General features: G+C 34.8%; 1 protein-coding gene and 1 non-coding gene across 2 annotated transcripts in view; one reads left to right on the plus strand and one right to left on the minus strand.

Annotated features, from left to right (window-relative positions):
* The window catches only part of mib1 (mind bomb 1), a 327,741-nt gene that overhangs the window by 193,331 nt on the left and 116,875 nt on the right, over nucleotides 1–17,535 (plus strand). The window lies entirely within an intron of this gene.
* TRNAA-CGC (transfer RNA alanine (anticodon CGC)) lies at nucleotides 8,731–8,802 on the minus strand. Its single transcript has one exon. It is a non-coding gene; the product is annotated as a tRNA-Ala (tRNA).

Raw genomic sequence — 17,535 nt, forward strand, 5'->3', positions numbered from 1 at the left:
AGATTTTCCACTTTGAACTGCAAAAATGAATTAAATAAAAATACTTACTTACTTTAACTTTTTAACATTGATTTTTTACTTTATTTGCTTCTTCGTTATTCGTCAATTTTTTTCTGATGATTCAAGTTGATCATCTTCATCATCATTCATGGGGTGAACGCAACTTTTAATTATAAATTCTCGTACCTCTGAATCTTGGGTGAAGCCATGTTATTTCAAGGTAAGTATTATAATAAAAAAAGGAAAGGAGAAAAAATGCAACTTTAGTAATCACATGAGGTTCAATCCAAATCTTTATAACGATGGAAATTCAACATCTCTTATCATTATGAGCGTATTGCCCGGGCCGATGAAAACAAAAACACTCCTGCTCGCATAAGGCGACTTGCACGATGCAAAATGTTTTGAATTTATTTATTTGAAAATAATAATGAAACTTTATAAGTGTAACGAACAGGAGAACACGATTTTAAAAAAATATATAAAACGTTATACAGGGGTAGGCATAAGTTAGTATTCGCTATCGAAAAATTACGCGCACGCGCTCCTAATTGTCTACTGCGTGGGTGTTGGTGGGCGCGTTGCCATGGTGATGGGGCAAATGACCTCGATAGTGTTCAGTGTCACTTCAGTCGTGCATGCGAGAGGTTATTGCTTTATTTTTCGTCTCATTTTTCGTAAAAAAAACTTAGAAATGGCGCAACCTCGCCATAGGTTTTCTCAGCAAGAAAGAACCTTTTTAAAAGTCCCATACATCTCTGTTTTTCGCAAATAGCTTTTTAACAAAGCATCCTACAAAAAAATAACCAGCTCTGAGCAGAAAGGAAATTTTATGCTCTACAATTTCCTTCATGGCATTTTTTTCATAGGATGCATACTTTCCTCGTAAAATCAATGTTAATGTTGAAAAACACGAAAATTCGGACCTGTATAATCAGCTCTAAATTAAAATTGAGCAGTCAACAATTCATTTTAGGCGATTTTTGACCACGCGACGTGAAAGAGGAGACCTTCAACCACCAGAATCACCAAACAGAACTTGAAAAATGATTATTGTTCCAAAATAAAGATATTTTTCTGATCAACTTTTTTGTTTATGCAAATCGGAATACTAACTTATGCCTACCCCTGTATGTACTTAGATACTAAAAAAAAAGAACTTGATTTTTTAAAAATAAATTTTTTCACACAGCCTGCTGTAAAAAAATGTATCCAAATATTTCAACATATCACAATGTTTGACTTAGGTAAATTAAAAAATGCATTGCATTTCAACATAACATCCATTCATACACACACATATATTATATAGACACACACACACAGGCAGGCAAACAGACAGACGACAGACAAATTAACAATTACATACGAATAACAATTACGCAAACACACTCGCAAACACTTGAAAAATAAAACTATAAAATAATAGAACCAATTAGTAGACTGGTCATTTTAAAATAATAGAACCGTGTTTCTTGACGTCGTCGTCATCTTTTTTTTCTTTGGTTGAATCATTTTTTTTTTAAATTTTCAGTTCCTATATAATTAAGTCGAACGAATCGTTCCACGTAAACTTAGATAAAATAAAAAATTAGAATTCATAGTCGTCGTCGTTTTCGTCGTCAATACTACATATAATGTGATCGATTGAATCGGTTGAATCGTTCCTGTAAAAGAAAAACATATTTTAGATTTAAGTATTTTAAAATTGGTTGATTTTATTCACGAATTATTCGGAAATGACCATCACCAAATATTGCAATGCATTCGATTACGATTATGCACACTATCATGAAAAAAACTTTGTTCAGTTTTATAATTGTAAAAAATGTAAAAAAAATTATAAAAAATGAAAAATGTTGAAAAATATATAAAAAATAAAAATACAAAAAAATTGAAAAAAAAGTAGGCGGGACTATTTGGGCTAGCTCCGATCCAGGACCCCCAAAGTGCCCCGCTTACTACTCATACCCCAAATGCTTACAATAATTACTATTATTCTGAAAAATACAATTGAATGATAATGCTGCCTGATTTTTTTTTCTTTCAACTTATAAGCTTTTATGTACTAGTACTTACAGTTTGCGTTGCGTTTCCGTAATATTAAACCAGAGCATCTCTGTGGCTATGAACTTCCCGAGTTTGCTCGAGGTGTACAATGTACATAGACGTATTTTCGATACCTGCCGCGCTCACGCAGTCTTTGATGCAGGTATAGCCATCAAAATTGATATTACACATTCCGGATCTGGCAAACAGGTACGGATTATCATCCGAGATGAAATGATGTCGAATTTTTTCGATTCGAAGCATTGTCTCCAAACAGTCTGTTGGCAAAATAGCGCCAACCAATGGGATTACTGGCACTTCTTCCGGATACAAAAGTCTTCATCAAATCCATTGTACAATGGAAAGATCAAACGACCATAATCTTCATTACTGACTCAGAATTGCCCTTGTAAGTTATGAGTACTTAATCAAAAAAATTATTTTCCTTCAGAGAAACTGCACCAGTAGTGTACCCTGTACCTATGTACTTTCAGCTCTTTAATGAATAAGATATGATGATAAGTTCTTTTAAAAAACTGTCTTCAGGAGGACTTGGGTATAAATCCAGATATACATCTTCGTCTGTCAATTGTATTGTGCAACTTGCATTTTTGGCACAACTCTGAAATATAAATATTATTTAAATTATTATATGTACATCATAATTATTTACGATACTTATATTACATAATTAATTTATCGAACGTATTGGTTTCTGAGTAGTATAACAGTGTTGAATACAGAATAACTCATACGATTTGCTGATGATCAACTTTTGTTTCATCAACAATACATTTGGGATACATGAAAGTGGGAAATTCATCAGATTAATTTTTTCTAAGAAAATTAATTTCCAAATTAGTCTGATGAATGTGTAAGCAAGTGGCAGTTGAAGGAAAGCACCAAAAATGTACGAGTACGTATAGATAATCGCAGAATAGGCATCTCTATAATATGCAACGGGTCTAAGAGTAACCTCAATCCATAGCCGAGTCGAAAGAGCGTAAATCAAAAAATACTTTGTACTGTACGAGGCAATAGAGGTAAATTGCGCGACGAAATCCGAGCTTATTGAAGCTTACATCCGAGTCACGTTTTTGCTTTTCCTCATATATATGTATCGTATTTTTCTTTGCTTCTCTCTCGTTGGTACTCGCTTATACTCCGTCCCATCGCTGGTTTTTATTTTGAAAAGAAAAAATTGCTACCCCATCTAGGTTTTTCAACGTTTACGTGTTATCCCTGCAGCAGGGCAAGTTGGTTACGAGTTTACTATGCCCGTGTCCTAGAAATAATACGTATCTTCGTAGTACGTGGCGTGAGTATTACCTACGTGTGTATGTAGGATTGTAGGTATACGTTTGAGCGAGACGACTGACGTATCTGTTATGATTAGTGTAAGGTTCATTTTGAAAAGGTGTAATTTTTTTGGAAAGTATCCTGTTGAAATTAGCTCAGAGTGTAGGTATGGTGATTTTTAAGGTGAACCTGGCTACGATTGCAATCCTGCCTTATTTGGATTTGCGAATAAAATGAATTCGCGTATCTGAATTTTACTATAGCTCTTGACCCTTCCACATAAGTACTGAACCGAATCAATTTCATATATCTTCAACAAAATTATTTCACGCGGTTTAATCTTGAAATATGTGGAATTTTTTAACACACTCGACTCAACAATAATTCCAGTTTTGTTCGAATTTGAAAAAAAAAACAACACAAGCTCGCTTCGTTTATTTACGAAAGGCAAATAAATTATAATATACGATAACGTCGAGTAGAAGAGGCTGCCCGAAGAGGGTTAGAGATAGAGAAAAAGAGAAAGAAGGTGCCGACGAAAGAGAGATGATATATTCGGAGCGAAATTGTGAATAAAATTTCCCATTTTATCGGCTGGTTTAGAATTACCATCTGTGTAGAAGTGAGGAATAGTTAGCAATGAGGGCGAGTTTCTCTTGGCATAACAAGGCCTGAATAGAGAAAAAGAGCAGGGTATTTGCGCGAAAATACTACTACGTATAGCTGTAATATGTGTGCTGGAGGATAGCTTGTACGTATGTACGAGTTGAAAAAAAAATGGAAATGAAAAAAAAGTACGTATTTTTTCGTTATTAACAGAGTTACAGACGACGGGTATTATTTTTATATGATCGATAGACAGAGCAAGGCACCATATATCACTGCGTACTGTCAGCATTGACTATATAACGTGTATCCTTAGGCTGTCGTCGAACAATCAAGCCGGCTTATATTGTTTTTTTTTTTCACTCTCGTTATTAATTTCAATTCGATGTTGTAAATTCATTACATTTGTATATGGAATTGTCGAGCTAGACGCGTAATGAAAAATATATATCACGCGAATATTAACCCAGTGTGTAACAATGATGATGGCGAACAGGGTGTGGGAAGGGCACAATTACTGGTTATATTTTCATTTACCGCAGCATTATTATTGGTGCTAGTGCAGCAGATGATTTTGCACGAATAATGAGATTTAGGTATATTTTTTCATCGTCAGTTAAGTACGATGAGAATTGGATTTGTGCGTAGGCATTTTTTTCCGGTGCAAAAATCGTATCGAATGATAACTGTAGGGTAAAGTCACCAGTAATTGATACTTTAAGAGCGAATTTTCACAAATTTTTTTTTTTTTTTTGTATTTTTTATTTTCTCGAAGTGATTGGTACAATAATCAGGCTAACTTTTTGGGCACATTTTAATGTACTTTTCCTTTTTTTTTTTGGTTCAAATTATGTATCATTTTTAATTTTTTTAATTTAGTCAAAATTTTCCCCAGTTATAGTTGACAGTGAATTCCAGAAATTGACACCCCAATTGTTGACATTCTAAACCACGAAATAAAAGCACCATTGGGTACAAAGTATATGTTAATGCTTTAAAAACTTGAAACTACATCAATTTATTCGCATGAACATTGAATTTCAGTAGTCCTTGACCTCTTTCTCTTCCATACTTTTCCGGACACTGAAGTTTTTCGAGTATATTCCAGAAAGAAAATGACGCTTTATCAGGAACATCTGGATAATTATAAACGAAGCCGGTATCTTTGCGTGTGAATTTGCTTCTTAAAAAGTTTCCAACGAGTTTGCCATCTTTCACTTCTTTGATTTGGCCAATGAATTTCTTACTTTTATTGGATCCTTCCAACTGAAATTCTACGATCACCCAGTCAAGTAGGTACTTCGACTTCTTTGCTTGAATTTTCTGCGTATTTTTCAATTGGAAAATACCCACAAAACTTGGTGACAGAAAAAAACAAGAAAATTATGATAAAAATTTTGCTTCTTAATAATGAGAAGAACGATTTTCAAGTAAAACGATTGCATCGGAAAAAACATTACATATTATTAAAAATGTTTAATTTCACTTTATAAAATGCTTACACTAAATTTTTCATGCTAACGTTTTCATTTCGTTTTCTTATTGCAATGAAATTAGCCATAACTGAAAGAAAAAAATTAAATTTGAAACAGTTTCTAAAAATTGAGGGGAATTATTCCTTTATTAAATTATGCATATTTAATAAAAAAGACTATTTAACCACATTATAACAAAAAATGCGAACGAAACGAAAAATAACGACGTAGTAAATAATGCAATAATAAAACCAAGATCGAAACAGAAAATCACAAATAAAAACTTCCTCTTAAGTTCTTCTTTGAAATTATATTTATATTTAAATTCTAATATGCTTAAATGTCGAGTGAAAAGGCGACGGTTACAAAATTGTGAAACAGTTTCTTTAAAAATGGATGAAAAGAATGCATTTCGTATTGAGTAATGAATACACATCGACTCAGTAATTCCCACAACAACCGAACGAATTGAACTCACCAGAAATGGTGCAAATGCAAAACGATCTTGAATGTAAAATATTAACTTAAAAATCGAAAAAAATACAATAATTTAAATTGAAATGAATCAAATCAGTTTCGCTGGTTCTTTCATTAGTGTAATCAGGCATTTGGAAGCTGTGTCCTGTAAACGTGGGAGAAAGATTACTTGCTTACTTTTGTGTGGATGGCTTCTTTAGTTCTTGCTGAAGCCGGTTTTAAACAGGGTATCTAACAGGTAGTGCAAGTAGTGAAAGTAGTGAAAGTAGTGTAAAAGTAGTGATTTTTAAAATGGGTAGTGAAAGTAGTGAATTTTGTTTAAAAGGTAGTGAAAAAATGAAAAAATTCAAATTCGTTCCTTTTTCTCGATATTTATTCCGTAGAAAAGAGCTCATTTGTCGACTTTTTTAGAGCTTGAATCACACATTTTTGAGAGCTTTTGCCCTCGCTTCGCTCGGGCTGTTTACTCTTTTTCCTCGTGAAAAACTTTTGTTCAAATTCAAGAAATGTTCAAAGTTTTAATCAGGAAAATAAACTTCTTCCTGCACGAAGAATTTTTTTTTTTCACTTCTCGAAACATGCATTTTTAGAAGCTTCTGCCCTCGCTTCGCTCGGGCTCGTTTGCTTTTTTTTCAATTTTGAATTTTTCAAAGAAAAAATTATTTGAATTTCAAAATTTTGAAGCAAAGTAATAAACTTTTTATAATTAACCAATTCGTCACACTAAAAAACATCGTTTTTAACACGTATGTAGGCTACCTCCTTCTCAAAATTAAAAATTTGGTTTGTTAAAAAAAAGTTTTTTATTCGCTCAGTTTCATTACATCAGCACGAACCTTTAACGTGAAAAAGAATCAAAAATTTTCGACATCGGCTTGCTTCAAAAAAATTGTGGGATGTTGAAGACATTGGAAAACTGAAAGCGAAAAATTCTTAATTTAAAATTTAGCCTCCTGCCGGCTCCTTTTTTTATAAAATCTCTAGTGTTTAAAAAATGTCCTGCCAAAGTCCTGATTTTTTATTTTGAAATTTTGTTTGACACCTTGTCTTATAACGAATGTAATAAACTCGTTTATTTGTGTTGTTTTTTTCAATAATTTTGATTGAAATTACAAATTTTCTTCCAGTATCAACTTTTTTTTTAAAAATTTGACTTTGTTAATTTTGTGTGGGGGGGGGGGGGGTGGGAGGTGGCCGAGTGGATGGCATTCTGAAAATTTGGTTGAGAAAAGGTAGTGAAAAAAGTAGTGAAAAAGTAGTGATTTTTTCAAAAAATAATCCGTTAGATACACTGTTAAATGACTTTTCCAGCATAGTGCCACTGCTGGAAACATAACACACAAACACTTCCTTAAATTTGACTTCTGATACATCATTGGTGTCCGGGTATGAAAAATATAAGCTGCGAATATTGACGAGTCGTGTTTTCGTAAAAATTAAACTCTCAGTGGATGAGCCTGCATTAATCTTATCAATGCAACCTGTAAATTGAATTTTCATACTTGAAGTTTAAGAAGTGGTTTTACATACTTGAACGTATTCTCTGTAAGTTATTTCGAAAATTAATCTGAAAATTCTTATGTCATATTCTATTTTAGCATCCCATGAAATTCTTTTGGTCTTGAGAAAAAATTATCTATGATCACGAATTGTCAGTTTTGATTCGTAGGTTGGCGAGCCGATCTTAAGACTAAAAAATTACCCGAAATCTAAATTTTACAAAAATATAATAAAACGATATAAAAAATAAGAAAAAGTCAAAAGTGTTATAGAAATCATCGAAGAAGTGAAAATTACCAAAAACCGATGAAATTTTTTGCAGAAATATCAGCAACGGCAGCGCCAGCAATAGTAGCTGGCTTGTCAAAGTATTTGATTCAAAGCGAATTTTCATTGAAAATAATGTAACTGTAAGCTTACAACGAAAGCTTTTCATCGTTAGGTATTATTTTTATACCCCGCGCCCTGCCCCATGCCCACGTTATTTTTTGTACACCGTTATTATTCACCATTCTGTCTCTGGTGTTTTTGTTTTTCTCTGTGTACGAAAGAGTATTTTTTTCCTCTCTGTTTTTCCTTTCGCTTTGTGTTTCTTTTGATAGAGAACTATACAAGAACAACGCCATTAGGGAAATTATTTTCCATTTCTTGCAGATTGGTTGCCTTTTCTATTCGAACGAAGGCACTTCTCGATTTAACGCTTGAATAGGTCGAATGTGTTCATGTTACGTACTTTTTTTTTTGCACCCTGTACGAAAGTAAAAAGTATTTTCTTCGAAGTGTTTCTTGAGTTATTAAACCGTGATGGCTAATTTATTTTGTTTTTAGAGTTTTTTAGTGAGGTGGAGGGAGGGGGAAGGTTGGTATTTAGAAGATGGGCTCGTTTTTTGTGTCTGTGCAGTTGTCGTTGGTGATGGGTTGATTCGATTTTGTTAATACGAGCCTTTGTCGAGTGTACCTTGGAGATTGATAGGGTTTGTCATTCGTTGCGCTGGATCTGATTTCAATTTTTTTTTTCGTTTTCTCGTAGCTTGAAATTTTTTGCATTTTTTTTTTCAATTTACAGTGAAAATTGAAAAAAAGTCCCCTATAACAGCATACTTTAGATAATACTTTAGGACTTGACCTGTCCACAACAAAACTTAAATTGAAAAAAGGCAGGAACAAAAATCTCAGCACCGAAATGATGACATCTCTTGAGAAATTTCTTCCAATACTTCTTCCTCAGGCTGTCGGAAACGTGAAGAAAAAGGTGTATTCGGGTGTAATAATTCACGTAGAATCGATTTACAGCGAAAAAACGTGTAAAAAATTTTCGAAAATTTGGAGGAGCTGGGACTTGAACCCAGGACTTTCCGCATGCGAAGCGGACACTCTACCGCTGAGTTACACCCCCTAGATTGAAAGATGGTCGAAATCAGCGTACAGAAACGTTGGCGGCGCGTTACACACTGTTGCCATTCTCGCCAACGTTAAATGTATCCGATAATAATATATAATGATCGAGTTATATACTACTTTTCACGGATGCGCGTTCATGGTAATAATTTTTTTTATCTACTGTACTCGACAGTCTCGACTACTTAATTTTAGAAATACGTTTTTTGGATATATTTTTGACCCCCAAACATCATGCAATTTTTTCGAAATTCCCGTTTTGGTTCGCCGTGCTGACAAGTTGGAAAAATGTGTCTTAGGTGGGGTGGGGGTGATTTTGCAATTTTGGGAAACATGAATATCAATGAGTAGGGTGTCGTTTTCTTATGATTCGATACCGCTGAGCACGAATATGACGTCAGATTTGGTTTTACACCCACACAGCCCCTCCAGAGCCGTCCGCTTCCCCTCAATTTTTAATATTTTGAAAATATACTTACTTTGACGATTTTGGTGTCGTTTTCTTATGATTCGATACCGCTGAGCACGAATATGACGTCAGATTATGTTTTGCACCCACACAGCCTCTCCGGACCCCTCAGCCCCCACCTTAATTTTTAATATTTTGAAAATATACTTATTTTGACGATTTTGGTGTCGTTTTCTTATGATTCGATACCGCTGAGCACGAATATGGCGTCAGATTTTCTGCTACACTCACAAAACCTCCCCAAAGCCCTCAGCCCCTCCAGAATTTTCCTTTTTTTTAAAATTAAGTAAAAATAAAAGCCACATATGAAATTGTAGAATATGCTATGTATTTGTTTACAATCTAAAACAAATTCCATTCAGTTTTTCTACAAAATTAAAATGGTGATTCACCGTCATCTACATCTTCCATCTCTTCCTTGTTTGTGCATGATGCCCCTCTACAATGCACACAATTACAATTCAAGTGTAGGTACCAATTGCTCGATCGTTCTGCTCGAATGAAATTCAGAACTAAAATCACCATTCGTATGTACTGCACCCATAATGCGGCAGTAGGTCCTACAGCTGTCAACGATAACAATTTTGCATCCAAAATTTGATAGAATTCTTGAAATGTCTCGCTCTGAACGACAGAATCATAATTTGATGAATTACTTTGAAGATTTTTGAAGGCTTCCAACAGCAGAGTTTTTTTTTCTTCACAAATTTCAATGTTCATAACAACATATACTCATCAACGATTCAAAAATAAGGAGATGTCCTCGAATAGCTCTTGCGTACGCATGCCCAGTGAGCATTTTATCCACAGAGAGTGAAGCAAATACAGTACCTAAAGCTTCCTTCAAACCAGTGTTCGACATAATGTAGCCTATACTGCCCAAGAACGACATCAATAGGTGGAAACCACCTAATCAAACAACAACATTGTGTATGCCAATACATTCAGTGATATCTCTAACTCGAATATACAAAGGTTGGTCGTAAGTAACAATCGTTGTACTCTGACTAATCTCATGACACTTTTCTTTGGTGATCAGTATACTAGTATAAATAGTGTCATGGTTCCCGAATTTGAATTCGATTTTAACAAAATTAAAAGAGTAGTTTTTCACTCGCGAAGATACACACCAAAGGGGAGAAAAAATTCACAGAAAGAAAATGAGATTGTGCGAAATGAAGTTTTAAAACTAAAATTGATAATATAATGAAAAATCATCTTGAATAATCAATCTAAAAAAAAGTAACATAGAAATAATTTAATTTGAATAATAATAATGTAAAATATATAAAAATTATTAACCCTTGGGTATTGAAAAAACCACTACAAAAAACACAAGCACGCAACAAAACGAAACTAAACTAAACAAAATTGATGAGCAATAGGTATACTCTCTAAATTTGAAACAGTCAATTTCACTGCTTAGCAGTCACGACATTTTGCCTTTTTAAAGCAGTAGTTTTTTTTTACTGCAAAACAGTGAAAAATTACTGAATTGGTCAGTCAAAATGATTTTTTACTGACCAATTCAGTAATTTTTCGCTGTTTTGCAGTAAAAAAAAACTACTGCTTTAAAAAGGCAAAATGTCGTGACTGCTAAGCAGTGAAATTTGACTGCTTTAAATTTAGAGAGTACTTAATTTACCTCGAGATCACACAGCATCGAAGTTGGAGTGAAGGTTGTGAGATTTGTGAATTCTTATCTCTTGAATCGCCTCTAAATCTTGAAATTTAAAAAAATTAAAATGAATCACATTCCGAACATTATTTTTTAAATTATAAGTAAAAGTAAAAAAACTACTATTTATCCGAATTCACCGGTTATTAAAATAAAAACGACTGTTTTGAATACTGTCATTCCTCAGACTTGAAAATTTTACCTTCCTATTCCCTCAGGTTCATTCAACAGTTAGTTCATCTTGAATATATTACCTGCCACTGTCCAAGTGTTGAGCAGGGACTGTAGCTTCTACCACCTGCAGTTCATTGACCTATACGCATATTATTGATGGTAGCATTCAGGATGATATGCGTCAGACTGTCGAGTTATACATTGTAGCACTTTTTTAGGGGCGCTCGTAAGGTTGAAAGTGAGGGGGAAGTGAAATGTCATGGAAACTCTACTCATACTGACATGGAAGTTTTTCAGTCTTTCCATTACCCTCTCAACCTGTACACGAGCAGATGCAACTGCCTACTATACTCGTCATCTTCTGCCACCAAACAATTTTCTTCGGGATCAACAAACATCGGCCTAATAACAATAATACCGCGTTGAAGACGTTCGTCTTCAATGAAAAATCCTCGATCTACCATTACTGCATCGCCTGGTTCCAAAAGTTCTATCATCTTTGAATCATTGAAAATAAATTTATCCGATGACTTGCCACCATATAAATCACTCTTGAACGTAGAATTGGGGCAGATAATCGTCACGTGATCTGGATTGACGCAATTGTCACACCTCAAGACACTGACCTGACATGAGTCTTTATTGTGATTGGCATCTGTACATCGGAAGCAACGGTGCAATTCGGCAATTCGTTTTACTTTTCTGCGAGCGGCGAGATCGGAGTATTGCTGGCAAAGAGACGCATGGTGCTCTTTGCCTCAGAGAATGCACCTGATCGATGGCGAATCATTGCCATGTGGCCTTTTCTTGAGGCAGTTTTCTCTTTGATCATCAACGCCGCAGTATTAATGGGGTAGGACTGTGCCTCCCTATTCAGTTGAATGTGTTCGCCTGTCGAAATGCGAGAATCTAGCTGGTCGATTAGTTGCTGGGGCGAGTAGGTAAAGTTACCTCCGGTCATCTTATTAATTTCATGGACCGCGGCGGTCAATATTCCTTTCGGGAATTTGTTCAATAGAATTTTCCGAATTTGGGTGGAGTCGGTCTTAATTTCTTTGCCCAACATGGACAGATTTTTTAATATTCCCTTGATTTAGTTTACGTTTTCTTTGCAGGCTCGAGCGTCTGAGGCCTCTGGAATGTCCTTCAATTCGTCGATGAAAATCGTTTCGAGTGCTGCTGGGTTATTGTATGCATCATGGGTTGACTAGGTTCTTGGCCGACCCTCTGAGACAATCCATTAGACATTTGACCTTAGTCGAATTGCTGTACTTACCTCCGTTTTCATTCGTGTTGTATTGGTGCGGAATGGTGCTTGCAAAACGTTGGGTACAGTACCCTCCCATGTCGCCAAATTTGAAAACGCCCAGCTAATTCTTCTCCACTCTCAACAATATCTGATACGTTGTTGTCTATGCTCTTGTAAATCATGCAGCCAAAAAAAAAGTAGTATATTATATTTTCGAAATTTCCCTTTTTTTTACGCGAAAGCGTTGTTTAAAATTAATTTAAACAGCGAGAAGCGAGCGTATTAAAGACGAAATGAAGAAATCTGTTGGGCGTGTGATGTTTCAGTTGCTTCTGTTGCCTATTGTATATAATACGTATCTTTTAAAAGAAGAAGAAGCAGCAGCAGTAGTAGTAGTTGAAGACGAAGAAGAAATAGTACAGTACTACAGCGCCTATGTTATGCTATGTAGCTAGTAACTTTTAATTGCGCCGGAACGCGAGCACTTTTAAAGAAAAATTATTGCTTTTCGAGTTAATTCATTTTCGGGGGCGAGAGCGCGTTTTGATGCGTAAGTTTTTTAATTAAATTTAGTATAAAGAAAATACTACACAACAGATAGCGAGATGAGCGAGAAAGGCTAAGCAAGAGGTGGCGGTACAGTAGCGATGGTAATCTTGGACAAGTAGCGTGTCTCCGTCTCGCCTCCGCCACACCGCTCGGTACAAAAAGCAAGCTCGATTGCGGTCGTATTTTCATGTTATAAAAGACTATTTTAGCCTGCGGTTCGGAAAATGGAAGAGAAAAAAAGTGTCTTTCGATTACCCGATCTGATAAAAAAGAGGCAAGAAAAAAAGAATAGTTGACTAGGCTTGGGTATGAGGCGGTTGTTGAGAAAATTCTCTGTATAACCAGGCGGATTTCTACGCAAAGGCTGGTCATGGTGGTCTTTATAGATGGGGTACGCAGGGTAAGACGCAATCTTTTTTAAAAGAAATGCTCGAGTGTGGATCAGCGAAAGGAGAAGAAAAAAACGACAAAAAAAACACGAAGAGGCGGCCACCGCTCAAATTCTTCGCAAGAACATTAAATACACCTGACGACGCTGTTACGCTACTCGAGCGTATGTATGGTGCTGCGTAGTTGGCGTTTTATTCTTTAAAAATTATCCTTAACGGGTTGGAAAAATTTTTTAATTAAAAGAGTTTTTCACAGCCCCAGAAAGGGGATTTTTTTCCTCCACTGAGAGCTGCGTGAAGTATAGCGAAAGAAAACTAGCGAATGATGATGGCTGGGAACGGAGTGGAAGAGATGGCGAACGATGCCAGAGTGTATGTACAGCACGTGCCTTCGACCTTGATAAATAGCCGTCGAGTACATCATTAGTGATATTTTATCCGTATTAGATGACTTTTGTGTACTGCTTCGCAGCAGCAGTAGCAGCTATATATCGACGATATATTTTCATTTTTCTCGTATATACCATGTACTTACTTACTTATACCGAAGCTTTCTCCGAACATGTTGGATAGTTGAATGATTTATCGGCCGAAATGGTTTACACGAGTCGCGAGGTGTGTTGAATTACGGATAAGTGTGAATTATTGCTCGACGAGTTCGGATATCGGTGCGTTTTTTTGTTGTTTTTCATTTTTTATTTTCTGTGTTTTAATGAACACAGGACTCGTCCTCTGCTTTACCATAGTTAGGGATACTGCTAGGAATGGTCTTTTGTTCGTTATCGTAAAAAAATTTTTCTTCTGTCATAGCAGCAGAAGTGCTTGGTTACCTATTCTTCCTTCAGATCTTACGTTGGTGTTTGAAATTTGTTTTCCCAAAATTTAACGTTACTTCCTTATGCCATGGTAAAAAGTCAATTTATGCTATTAAAAAAAAACGAGCCTTTGAACACTCCAAGTTAATTTCAATTTTTAAATTATTTTCAGAGTGTCTACTGGCAAGAAAAAGGCAAGAAAGTTAGAAAAAGGCGAGAAATTCGCTTGGGTGGCAAGAAAGTTAGAAAATAGTATAGAAATTCCTTCGAAAAGCAAGAAAATTTCCAAGAATTCACATCAAAAATCTCTGAAAAATTGAAGTTATCCCAGCAAAATTTCAAGCTTTTATTTTGTTAAAATTGATGTTGTTCTACTTTTCGAATTGAAAATTTTCCAAAAATTTTGCCCTCGCTTCGCTCGGGCCATTCAAGATAATCTTTTCAACAATTTTAAGAATTCAAAAATTAAATAGGGAATTTTTGATTTTCAGGTACCCAAACCATTTGAAAAGTGCAAATTTTTCATTCTCTGAACAGAACGACTAACCTTTCAAAATTGTTGATATTATTGTGCTCCGATGAAAATGCAAAATAAAGCATTCAAAATGGCCGTTTTTTCGTTTTTCACAACAATTTTTTCAACAAATTTTCACTTCATTTCCATAAAATGATCATTCATTGTGTAGGGTTTTCTAAAAACAACCTAAAATGTTGATTTTTCGTGTCTTAAAATTCTGATTTTGCTCTCTCCTCAATCACAAATAAAAATATACCTAAGCTCTTTCGTGGTTTGATCCTGTAATTGTATTTGTCACTGGTATTCAGCACGTTAAAATTTTGATTTTTGTCGGAAAAATAAGTTTTTTGTTGGAAAAATGACATTATACTCCCCCTCCCCCAAATAACACGACTTCGATCCGCATTCGAGTTTACTTTTCATTTTGTTACTGTTATCATCATAGAATTGAATTCACTTCAGTAAACTTGCCTCAACGTTTGTTTTTATTACGTTTTTTTATTACTATTTTTTCATTTGAGAAATTAATTCACTTCTCTGCTTTGAAGAATAAATTTTTGAGAAATTTTGTTGGGGGGGGGGGGGGTTAGAGGGGTTAGCGAAGATTATCTACAGGGTGGCCAGAAATATCGGGTACCCCTAAGAAAGTTTTTCATTAAAAATATAGGTTGGCAACGTGAAATAGATGCATATGATTGGTGGAATGTTATCTCTCCAGTCCAACAACCAATCATGTGCTATCATTATTATCATTCACTATGACCAACCGCGAAGTATTTGGCAGAAAACTTTTTAGGGGTACCCGATATTTCTGGACACCCTGTATGCGTAAATATGAAGAGTGGTAAGAAATTTCATTTTTGGAAGCAAGAAAAAAGCAAGAAAAAGGCGAGAAATTCGCTTTTTTGATTTTAGTAGACACTCTGATTTTTCATAATTTCTAATACATACAAGAAACACTATTTTTATTAAAATATTGAATCAATTTCTTATTAAGTATATTTAATCATTCAACATAAACAAAGCATTAATATACTTGTATCTAAGTAATAATAATAAAAAATAAAAAATTGAATTCTTAAGTGCGAAAATACCATTGAATTTATGGATATTCCGAGAAGCATTTTTTTAACGGTGCTTTACCGGATCCTCTCCGAACCTGGCTGAACACATTTTCCAATGCGTCTTGGGTAAAGCGTTGTAGCATAGTAGCACGTAATCAGTTCCATCCTCTTTCAACAAAGTTTGAATAATTTCTATCAACGACTTGGTTGAAATGAGAAAACCCTTATGCAAAGTTTTCCACCTATCATCGACTCCAATAACAACACCATTCATTACGTCGCTCATTTTTTGAAATATGGCGACTTTTTTCTCATAATTTCTTCAGGTAATTCGAACCAATCGCTAACCAGTTTGAAAAATCAAGCTGTTGTTGAAGCTTCTTGCGGTGAAATTCCCGCTCTAATTCAACATTCGATAGCTTCGGCAGTTTTATAGGAAAAATATCGTACTGTTTGAACCAACATGCATGTTATCGAAGTTTGAGGGATTTATATCGTCATATTAAATGGGTTAATTATCATTCGATTGAGATTAAAATAACATTGTTCGAATGTTTACAGCATAAACGCAGAAATAATAATGAGTACTTACTTCCGGGTATAGCCTAATACTGCAATATTTTTAATGATTTCTTTTATTAACAAATCAGAAGGGCTACTCATGCAAATGGTATACTTTACTACTTTACTTCTCTTACTAATTAGAAGATAAGTTTGTAGACAATCTGCATAAATAAGAAGTTGCTAATTTTATGAAAAAAAAAACGGTCACAAGGATACAGATACCACAATACATACATAAAACAATGATACACGAACGATACTACTCCTTCGGTGAGAGTAACAGCTGCAGAGTAAGGCAAATCTTTGTAAAACGAATGATGATCAGCTGGGATGGTGGATAACAACGACATTAAATGATCGTACTTCTTTTTAGCAGTAGGTAGCCTCTGCTGATAAAGTCTAGGAAGATCTACGAAAGGCATCGATCTCACTGGTACTGACGAAGAACGAGTGGTTGCTTTTGGTTGCGATAGACGTTTAAAGTTTTCCGCAAAATTCAACTTGTACAAAAGCTCTCCGGAAGGGCAGTACTGCAATGCTCGAATATCCACGACTTTAGCGTGAACGCCACGTCCAGAGGGGGGAGGACGAATAGACGAATGAAATTGAATCACATCGTATTTCTTGAAAAAAGTGTGATCAATGTACATCACATTATACGGGCCTGGTTTTTTTTTCGCGCCTCTCTCATCAGTCGGCAGTAATCTGACGGAACGTTTATTTCTTGTTTTCTGATTCGTGTTTCAATAGAGGCATGGACAGAATCGACCTCCATCTGCGTGTGACCTTTAACTAAAAATTTTTGGACCACAGTTACTCCACTTTCCATCGCTAAATTCAGTAATCCGTTGGATAGGTTTACATTTCTATTCTGATATGTACAACCATCTAAGTAGAGTATTATCGTATCTCCGCGAGTACACCCACTGTGGTTGATTATGAAATCACATATCATTGACACGAACGTTCCAGACTGCAATGATGCCTCTTATAAAACCATAAAATTTACGAAAATAATAAGAGATTAAAATAAAATGCATTAAATTTATGAAATTAATAAGATTAAAATAAAATTATCAATTTATAAAAATGAGAAAAGTAGACTAGACCAAGAAAATTCAGTTAAAAATATTAAAATAAATTGAATAAAAAAAATAGAGTTGAAAACTTACAGTTTGACAATTTGCTCTGTTGCTCCAATGGACTTACAATAAAATTATGAAATTCGAGATTAAATTAAATAAAAATAAAAATAAGATGAAA

Source organism: Planococcus citri, chromosome 1 (genome assembly GCF_950023065.1).
Source record: "Planococcus citri chromosome 1, ihPlaCitr1.1, whole genome shotgun sequence".
NCBI classification, from domain to species: Eukaryota; Metazoa; Arthropoda; class Insecta; order Hemiptera; family Pseudococcidae; genus Planococcus; species Planococcus citri.